Source organism: Grammomys surdaster, unplaced genomic scaffold (assembly GCF_004785775.1).
Source record: "Grammomys surdaster isolate TR1022 unplaced genomic scaffold, NIH_TR_1.0 126278, whole genome shotgun sequence".
NCBI lineage: Eukaryota > Metazoa > Chordata > Mammalia > Rodentia > Muridae > Grammomys > Grammomys surdaster.
The window spans coordinates 4,811,715-4,822,534 of record NW_021621078.1 but is presented as its reverse complement, the minus strand read 5'-3'; the positions used below and the strand labels follow the sequence as shown (position 1 = coordinate 4,822,534).

The 10,820-nt window shown below is 43.6% G+C and overlaps 1 protein-coding gene across 2 annotated transcripts in view; it reads left to right on the top strand.

The window, feature by feature from the left end:
• The first annotated feature begins 1,277 nt into the window (after window positions 1-1,277).
• Fam222b (family with sequence similarity 222 member B) overlaps window positions 1,278-10,820 on the top strand; it is a 64,673-nt gene continuing 55,130 nt past the window's right edge. Inside the window, exon 1 of one of the 2 annotated variants that reach the window (XM_028759418.1) lies at window positions 1,278-1,380. The gene's annotated coding sequence lies outside the window, so the exon portion shown is untranslated. The remainder of the gene's footprint in view (window positions 1,381-10,820) is intronic. The other variant, XM_028759419.1, reaches the window with a different exon arrangement.

Here is a 10,820-nt window from a genome sequence, read left to right as displayed (position 1 = left end):
GAGAGAGAGAGAGAGAGAGAGAGAGAGAGAGAGAGAGAGAGAGAGAGGCAGAGAGAGAGAGACAGAGAGAGAGAGGTTGATTTTGTTCAGTGCTGTAGCCACTGGTAAGTTGACCATATTCCTGTAAATAGCAAGTTGCCCATGCTTATGTAAGCAACCCTAATTGAATTTGAGTCCCTCTATCCCAGACCATTTAGGAGGCAGCTCACTCATTAAATTCCCACCTGTGTATACTGTATTAGATACCAATAGATACTAATTAGTTCATACCAATTTGTAGCAACAGAGTTATATTTTCAAAAGTCAGAAGCATGTGACAGGCATGTATCTCAGGGCTGTAACATTGTTATTCAGGAGGCTGAGGCAGGAGGATCACAAATTCGAGGCCACCATGGACTACATACGGAGTTCAAGACCCGTCTGGGCCACTAGTGAGCTCCTGTCTTATGTAACTAAAGTCGTCATCGTCATCATCACCACAATAATAATACTGCTGTAAGCATCTCATGAAAATCCTTCGGGTTCCTAGGTACTTCTCTGAAAAGAAGGCAAAAACAAGTAACACTAATTTATTTTTTCAGTGTTGCTCTGTCTATCCTAGCACTTCATCTGTAGATCATCAAGCTAGCCTCAAACTCACAGAAATCCTCCTGCCTCTGCAAAGAGTCATGGAGTGCCCCATTCCGCCCGGCTGTTAGTTTATTAAATTCTTCAGAGTTCTATTAAATAGAGTTGTATAGGGGCTGGAGAGATGTTCAGTGACTAAGAGCACTTGCTGATGCGGAGGACTGAAGTTTGGTTCCTAGGATTGATGTCCAGATAAATCGTCTGTATTAATAGCCCAAGTGCTGTTGGGTTAACAAGCTTTTGGCTACTACCACACAGGGATAAAGGTCTTCTTTATCGGCTTGCAAAAAGATCTGACTCCATAGTTGCAGATGTATAGTAGGGAACTAGTCTGCAATTTCCTCGATGCCTAAAACACCTGGTCTTAAAGTGCAGGCAGGATCCAGAATTTATCCTGGTAGGATAAATCTCAATTCAAGACTTTAGTAATTTTGGCAAGATATTCTAGAAACCTATAAGGAAGGGTCAGCAGTACATCCTCTAAGATCTTAAGGATCCAAGGCCAGCGAGCGGCCATGCCCACTTGAGACCCAGAGAAGCAGGACATCAGGCAATGATAAAGACGTCCCCGGAGCGAGGTGCGCAGGCGCTGGCTGTCCGAGAGGGCCCCGGGCAATCCGGGCTGCGCAGGCGCAGAAGCAGCTCCCGGCCAGTCCGGACGGCGACTGTGATTGAGAGGCTGGGGCGTGGAGCAGCAGTGGCGGCGACCGGCGACAACGGAGCAGCCATGAGGGCCGGGCCCAGTCACCGACAGTGAGTGGTAGTTTAAGGGTAGTGGACATCAAGGGATGCAGATGTGGCGTGGTGGAAGGACACCCTGACTAGCGGGGTGGCCTCTACTTGTCGGGGACGGAGGTCGTGGGGGAGGGATAGTTTTGGGTGATGGTGAGAGCATTTGGAGCATGGATGATTAGGTCGTGATTCCCAGAGCTGGACAGCTTGGCAGAGGGAAGGGGTCGCGTTTCGTGGAGTGAAGGCGCTCACGGCAGGACCAGTGCCTCGCGCTGCCTGGTTTGTCATCATCCCTTCCCCCAGGAGCTTTGGGTCGCCTCTCCCTTTCCGCTTCTTTCAGAGAATGGTTGCTGGGGGAAGGGTGGTGGAAAATAAAAGCCGTGCTGGAGCTGAAGAAGTCCACTCTGAACCAGACAGAGAAGGGCCGGTCACTGGAGTTACGGTGTGCCCTGGGTAAAGCTTGGGAGTCGGAAGCTCTGTTTAAATTCAGGAGGAATCTAGGTTAAAGAAGCTAAGGACAGGGAGTCAGGTTTGGAACCAAGTCCATCACAGATAAACCTGATCGATAACCTTGGGTAGGACTCACTTAACCTTTCTGATTCTCTGGAAGATCCGAGATTAAATGCTGGGCTTTTGTAAGCTTCATATATGTGGTTGAGAGCGCTTATGAAACCTATAGGTTGTAAGTACTATACGGATGCTAGTATGTACCAGCAATACTATCGGATTTTAGACCTTATGCTTATTAATAGAGTGACTGATTTCTCCATCAAAACAAAACATATTTATAAAACCTCGGTAGACAAAAATATGTGCTTTCTGCATAAGTGCACTTTCTTCTGTAGTGTGACAAATTCACTGTCAAATTGAATAGGAAAAGTACCATACTCCTCTGCCTTTTTACTAATGGTATGCAGGTTCTGACCCAAGAAGAAACAAATACAGACTGAAGCACTGAGCTACGGTTCTCAGCCTTCTTTTACTTTTTATTGTTAAGACAGGGTTTCACTAACTTGCTTATGCTGGTCTTGAATTCAAGTACAGGTTGAGTTTGAATTAACATTCTTGCCTCTGTTTCCCCAGTAGCTGGGGTTACAGGCGTACCTGGTTGAGGTTCTGGAAAGGTCATCTGTCAATGCTTGTGTGCCAAGTGATTTATTACTGAGCCATCTATCTCCCAAGCCTCTACTTGATGCTGGAACCTGAGCCTGGGTTTTGAGTGTGCTAGGCAAGTGCCCTACCACCAGCTCCTTTTTTTTTTTTTCTTTTTTAATTAAGACAGTCTCATTAGGTTACCTAGATTGGCCTTAAAATTCCAGTCCCCTTGCCACAGCCTCCTAAGTAACTGGTATTACAGTTTTCCATGATCAAGCCCAGAATAGGCTTCTTGGTTTTTGTTGTTGTTGTTGTTGTTTTTTCGAGACAGGGTTTCTCTGTGTAGCCCAGGCTGTCCTGGAACTCACTCTGTAGACCAGGCTGGCCACCTACCTCTGCCTCCCAAGTGCTGGGATTAAAGTCATGTGCCACCACTGCCCGGCTCCAGAATAGGCTTCTATTATTATTATTATTTTTTTAATTTTACTTAATCTTTTTTTTTTTAAACACTCTAGATTTTATCCCTCTTCTGGTCCGCCCTCTGACTGTTCCCTATCCTATCCCTCCTCCCCACCCCAGCTTCTATTATTTTTATTTTTAAAAAGTTTGTTTATTTGGAGGCTAAAGAGATGGCTCAGTGGTTTGGAGCACTTGCTGCTTTTAAAGAGGGCCTGGGTTCCATTCTTAGCATTTACATGGTCATTCACCCTCATCCATAATGGAGCTACCGTCTTTATTTTGTAGGAAAAAGAACAAGTTTATTTAGTACCCTGCAAAGAAAGCAAAGGGGATTGACAATAACAGAATTGCCTGCCAGCCTCTGATTTATATATATATATATATATATATATATATATATATATATATATATTTTTTTTTTTTTAAAGAGAGTCTGGTTGCCCCAGGGTGTTCTCTGTTTGGAGCTCAGAGTGGTGAACAGCAGCTTTTCAACTCTTTTCTTCGTTGTTTATGGTCTCTGGTCAGAAATCTCTTCTGTGAAGTGAAAAAGACAAGTAGGTAGTTGTGTAAGGGTCTAGGAGGTGGCAGGTCCTGTGAGAGGCTGGGTTAGCACTCGGAGGCTTTGTTGTTGAGGGTTGATAAAGCGAAAGACAGAGTTAAACTGTGCTGCCCTCCACAGAGAGAGTGCTTTTCTAGGCACAGCTTTCGAAAGATAAGTGCAGACGCTTTTCAAGTGGACAGAAAGGCAGATACTTTAGCTCTGCTGGCTCTGAGGAATGAGAGCTTGAAATGGTGAGGCTTTTTGAAAATTGGGGAGTGATTTCTTTTAGCTGAGTGAAGGTGGGGAGTGGCTGCACTAGATCCTGTGAAGAGCCGTAGATAAGAGGAATGGATTGTTTTAGCGGCATGGGGGAAGTGAACCCTTTGCTGTCTTTAACTTACCTGTCTGGTAGTCATTTTTATGTTTCTCTCCTGGAACCATACAGTGACTTATAGTTTAACCTTTTTTTTTTTTCTATCTAGTAACTTGACTCTCCCAATAAATTATCTTTATTGTTCTGTCTGAGAGGGATTTTTTTAAAAAGGGGATTTGAGGGCTGAGCATGGTGGAACAGAAGCAGAGGCAGGTGAATGAGGCAGACTAGTCTAAATAGTGAGTTCCAAACCAGCCAGTACTACACAGTTGAACTCTATCTTAAAAACACAAGAGGGTTGGGGGTGAGGATACTTGGAGTTAGACCTGTTGGCCTAGGCCAGCTAGCTGCTAGGGAATGAGAGTGTGACGGAGGAGAGGATCTCTGGTTCAAGACTTGCCTGGGTTATAGAGTGGGCTCAAGGGTAGCAGGCCAGCATGGGTATGTTAGATCCTGGTGTGTGAGACCCATGGGCATGTGTGACTGACACACACACACACAAACACACACACTCGCCCACCCGTCCCTGTTTGTTTTGATCTCCAGTACTTCAAAATTAAAGATAAGATGGTTGAGTGGTTAAGAGCACAGGCTGCTCTTCCAGAGGTCCTGAGTTCAATTCCCAGCAACCACATGGTGGTTTACAACCATCTATAATAATTTCTGATGACCTCTTCTGGCATGTAGGTAATAGAACACTATATACATAAAACAAATTTAAAAAAAGAGCTGAGAAAAGTAAAGAGGGGATAGTGAGGGAGGAGTGAGATGGAGACAGGATTCAGTGTAGGGCACTTACTTAGTTAGCTTAGCTAACTTGCTTACTTAGCTGGCACACGTGGGTCCCTGGACTCTGTCTCCAGCACCATTAATAAAGGCATTCCTTGCTGTTATAGGTCTTTCCAGAACCCAGCTTTAATCCATGGTAAATGAAATAGAGGTTAGAAAATGTTCAAACTTGCCTAGCCATCTTATTTTTAATAATTGAACATCTCTTTTTACTGTTGATAATGCATCTTCCCCCTCTGGAGATTTCCATCAGTTCAAACAAGTCCATAAATGCCATGCAATTTATGCTAAAGTAAGTGTGAGCTCTTAAGAAAGTTCCTATGCTTTTCTCCTTTTCTTTAACTATTTGTAGTTACTCTTGTGTAGTAAGTGATAGTTGACTGGTGAGGATTTCCTTTGCTGGGGAGAAGTAGAGGGTGCCAGTGCCTGGATTACCCTTGACCTGAGCAGTCTGACTTCATGAGCTGAGAAGATAAATGACCTGGACAGTTCATGACACTGCAAGGGCTAATAATCAAGGAGTGAGGTCTAACAGTTATTTTTTATTCTGATAGTGACTTCTTTTTTCTTTTCCTTTCTTTCTTTTTTTTAAAAAAAGCATCATGTGCCTCAGGGGAAACTTAAAAACAAGATTATGGTGTTTATAATCAGGAAAATAATTGCTTCAAAAACAGTCTGTTTCCTGGGAGTCCTTTTGATCTTTTGATCTTGCAAGCCATGTCACAACGTTGAGATGGCTTATCAGGTAAGGCTCTGGCCACCAAGCCCAACCCCCTAAGTTTGATCTTTGGAATCTGCATGGTAGAAGGAAAGAACAGTCTCCTGAAGGTTGTCCTCTGACCTTCACACTAACCTCCTCTGGAGGCCTCCCCCCATCCCTAAACACAAAATGTAATAATACACAAAACCAAAAATCTCTTGTAATAGTTTGCAGCAAGTAGCTAATAATGGAAGTGAGGCTTAAATATTTTCTTTTTGGTTTTGTCTTCTGAAATACTGCTGATAACTTTAAATGGGAACAATGTGGGAAAATGTTAAAAGGAAAAACCAGGGGTTGGAGGTTTAGGTCAGAGGTAGAGTATATGCTTTGCATGTGGAAGCCCCAGGGTGGAGCTTCAGTACTGGAGGAAGACAGCAAGAAAACAAAAATAGCAACAACAGCAGTAAATAAAGAGTGACATTATAAGTTAGGATGGTAATATACCTGAGTTGGTAGAATGCTTGCATGCATGAAGCCTGGGTTTCATCTCCATCACTGATAGTACTGGGCTTGGATGTATGTGCCTGAAATTTCAGCACATGGGAGATGGAGACAGGAGGGTCAGAAGTTCAAGGCTATCCACAGCTACATAGGAAGTTGGAAGTTCTTCTATCTGAAAAAAAAAAGAAGGGGAGCAGGAATGAGGTGGAGATATAGTAATTTACATCTAAAATCTCAGCACTCTGGAGGTTGAGGCAGGAGGATAACTATGAGTTTGAAGACAGCCTGGACTTACATAGTGAGAGGTTCGGGTCAGTATGGATATAGAGCTAGACTGAGAGAAAGAAAAAAAAAAAGCATTAAAAATGGACCAGTGGTACAGAATAGTGTCCCGAATGGCAGAGGTTGCTTCTAGTGTTCATATAGTTGGCAGAGTAATTGCTAAATAATATTTGGTGAATGAAAATGATAACCAATTATGAATCATAATTAACACACCTGGATTCAGAGCTCTGCAGGTTTTTGTTGTTGTTTTGTTTTCGTTCTTTTTTGTTTTGTTTTGTTTTACTAGATAGGATTTCTCTGTAGCCCTGGCCGTCCTAGAACTTGCTCTGTAGCTCAGGCTGGCCTTAAACTTAAAGGTCTGCCCTGAAAGGTGGCTCAGTTGTTAAGAGCACCAAAGGGCTGGGTGGTGGTAGCCAACAACTTTAATACCAGGACTCAGGAGGCAGAGGCAGGTGAATCTCTGAGTTCTAGGCCAGCCTGATCTATAAAATGAGTTCCAGGATGGCCAGGGCTACATAGAGAAGAAATCTGTTTAAAAAAAAAGACCACCAAAGGACCCAAGTGTGGTTCCCAGAGTCCACATGAGGTGACTCACACTGTCTGTGACTCTAACTCCAGGGGTCTGACACCTTCTTGTGGTCTCCTTCAGCAATCACATGCATAATCACATACATGACACACACACATATACATACATGTATATGTAAATACACGCATACATATAAAAATAAATCTTTTGTATATATGTATGTATGTATGTATGTATGTATGTATGTATATGAAGTAATAGTAATAGAAACTGAACATGATGGTGCTCACCTGTAATTCTAGCACTGGTTCTGAAGCAAGAGGACCTTGAATTTGAAGCCAACTTTGACTAGATATTATGAACCACTCTCAAAACAAAACAAGGGCTGAAGAGATGGCTTAAGAGCACTGGCTACTCTCTAGAGGACCTGGGTTCAATTTTCAGCAGCCATATGATGGCTCACAATTGTCTGTAACTCCAGTTCCAGTAGATCCTGTGCCTTCTTCTGGTCTCCACAGGCATTTGCATGCATATGGTGCACAGACATACGTGCAGCCAAAACATCTATATAGGTAAACAATTGCCGAAGTATTTGTAGTAGAATATAATATCATACAATCAATTTTTTGGTGCCCAGGGATGGTAAAACTTAATTTTTACAAAAAGCAGTAGTGGCTGAGCAGTGGTGGCGTACATCATTAATCCCAGCACTTGGGAGGCAGAGGCAGGCAGATTTCTGAGTTCGAGAGTTCGAGGCTAGCCTGGTCTACAGAGTGAGTTCTAGGACATCCAGGGCTGCACAGAGAAACCCTGTCTCGAAAAACCAAAAAAAAAAAAAAAAAAAGCAGTAGTGGCAGGGTGTCATAAACCTTTAATCCCAGCATTTGGGAGGCAGAGGCAGGTGTTCTCTGTGAGATTGAGGTTAGTCTGGTCTACAGAGAGAGTTCCAGGACAGCTAGGGCTGTACAGGCTCCCCTCACCCCCACATACACACAAAGTATAGATTATAGAGGGATACGTTGGCAGGATTGACAGTGGACCACATGAGTCAGAGTACTTAAAGGACAAAGGTCACCTTTTTCTTTTTTTGATTGTGTTTTGTTTAGATAGGGCCTTAGTATGTAATCCCAACTGATCTGAAACTCCCCTTGTAGACTAAGCTCACTTCTGCATCCCGAATGCTGGGAATAAAGGTGTGTTCTACTGGTAGTTCCTGGTCCTCTGGTCACTTTTTATGTGGTGCTGATCACTGACCTCGGGGCTGTTTACATGTTAATAATCTGTTTACATGTTAAAGTTCTGTGCTGTGTCATAGAACCTCACCCACAGCCCAGGTCACAGTTGCTCACCACTGAGAGAGGGTACTACTTTTCAGACTGGCATGCCATCAGTCGTAAGGTATCTCCTGTTTTCAGAGTTGAAATGTGAGGGAAACATGGCTGAAGGGTTGTTGAAGCGGAGTAAATAACGTGCTAGGAGAGTTAAGGCGAGGGCTGAGAACAAGCATGGCAGTAGACATCCTATGTCAAACCTGCAAGACAAGCCTGCAAAGTAGGACAAAGTGGGCAAGCATTCCAAATTTCAGTGAATTCTGAAAATGAAGTACTCACCTGGCAGGGATGGTAGTACGATTATGAAGGGGTAGGAGCATTGCATTGTTCCTAACATTGGGGAACTCAGCTGCTTCATCTGTGGGGGAGGTCTGTGTGGATACTGTCCTGTGCCAACTAAGGAAAAGGAGAGGTTTGAGGACGGAAAGCAAGAAGCACTATTGATGTGTACCACAATGACAGGACAAGAGAAGGAGGAAGTGAGGTAAGACTCTGGCAGAGGAACGTTGAATAATGTGGCAAAGCAAGCCAGGAAGCATGGAAGGCTTTCAGAAGGGATGTGTGCCTAATAATTTTAAATTCATGTAACAACATTTAGAAGATTGAGTCCAGTATAATAAATTCTGAGTGAGGATGAATGTGAGCAGCGGAGTGGCCAGGGGCAGGGCAGGGGCTCTCCAGCTGACCAGAGGGGTGACCAGAGAGGTGACGGCTGTGAAGTCACTGTACTTTCAGCGAGAGGTGAATGTTTTCTTAGAGAAGTGTTTAATATCTATTTCTGGCTCTTCACTGTCTGAAAGGTTTGTTTGTGCTCCAGTCAGCTGTGATGCAAGGTGAAAGGAGTGCACAGGAAAAGGAAAATCACTACCCTTCCCCCTTTCCATTTTATTTGTTTCATGTGCATGTGGGTATTTGTATATATTTTTCTAAAAACTTATTCTATATGTATGCATGCTTTACCTGGATGCCTGCACTACAAATACCCCTGGTCCCTGTAGAGGCCAAAAGAGGGCGTCAGATTCCCTGAAACTGAAGTTGCAGACAGTTTTGAGCTGAAAGGTACATGCAGGGAATAGAGCCCAGGTGCTCTGGAGGAGCACTTTCTGTAACCACTATGGCATATGTGAATATGCTTGTGTGCACACATGTGCCACAGCATGTGTGTAAAGGTCAGAGGAAAACTTGCTGGTGTCACTTCTCTCCATGTGGGTCTCAGGGATTGAATTTTAGGGCACCATGCTGGTGCTGCAAGCATTGTTACCCATTGAACCATACTGCCCACCACCCATCCACCCATCCACCCATCCACCCATCCACCCACCCACCCACCCACCCAACAAAGCCTTGTGCATCCCAGTCTGGGATACTTGATATAAACTTGATATAGTCTTGCATGCCCTGAGACTTTTGATCCTCTTATCTCCATTTAACCAAATGCTGGGATTACAGGTATACACTAGCAAACCCAGTTTTTTGTTTGTTTGTTTTTAAAGATTTATTTTATGAGTACACTGTTGCTGTCTTCAGACACATCTGAAGAGGGCATCAGATCCCATTGCAGATGGTTGTAAGCCACCACGTAGTTGCTAGGAATTGAACTCAGGACCTCTAGAAGAGCAGTCTGTGTTCTTAACCACTGAGCCACCTCTCCAGCCCCAACAAACCCAGTTTTCCTGGATGCTGAGAACTGAACTAAAGGTCTGGAGCCTGCTGGATAACAACCCTATCAACCGAACTTCATCTCTAACCCTGAAAGATACAATTAATACAAGAAAATAAAAAATCAGGTTTTGATAGATCATTGTAAAATGATGCTTTGTGCTTGTCTCCAAGCAGGAAACGGTGGTTTCATTTCCAAGCGCCATACAAACCAGCCATGGTGGTTCATGTGGTGGAGGCTGGAGGATCAGAAGTTCAAAGTTGCCTTAGGCTACCAGGGCTTTCTGCCATTGGCAAGCATTTTATCAACTGAGCTATATCCCAGCCCTGCTTCTTTTTTTTTTTTTCTTCTCCCAAATGCTGATTGATTGGTTGAAACAAGGCCCTCGTAGGTGAAACAAGGCCCTCATAGGTAAATCAGGCTTGCCTTGAACTCATTTTCTGACTTGCTTTAAAAAAAAAAGTGAGGGGCAAGGGAGAGACAGTTTTTGAGGCCTTTTTTTTTAAAAGATTTATTTATTTTTTATTTATATGAGTATACTGTCGATGTCTTCAGACACACCAGAAGAGTGCATCAGATCCCATTACAGATGGTTGTGAGCCACCATGTGGTTGCTGGGAATTGAACTCAGGACCTCTGGAAGAGCAGCCAGTGCTCTTAACCGCTGAGCCATCTCTCCAGCCCTGAAGCCATGTTTTATCCACAGTTGTTTGGTTCATTTTTATTTATGTTCCTGTGCCATGTATGGTTAGGTGTCCACAGGCACCAGAGCAAGGTAGTTGTGAGCTTCCCAAAGTGCCGAAGAGCTTTACAACTCTTCAGATTTCATCTCTTCTTTGTTTTTGTTTTTTTTGTGTTTTGTTCTTCTTTTTGTTTTGTTTTATTTGAGACAGAGTTTCTCTATATAGCCCTGGCTGTCCTGGAACTTGCTCTATAGACCAGGCTGGCCTTGAACTCAGAGGTCTACCTGCTTCTGCTCCTAAGTGCTGGGATTAAAGGTGTGCACCTTCACTGCCTGGCTATAGGTGCTTTTAGATTTCTATTACTTATTTTTATGTATGTGAATGTTTTGTTGACATGTTTGTCTGAGGCCCGTGGAGGCCAAAAGTGCACTTTGGATCTCCTGAAACAGGAGCTAAAGATGATTATTAGCTACCGTGCTGAGAACCAAACCAGGATCTTCTGGAAGAACAGCTAG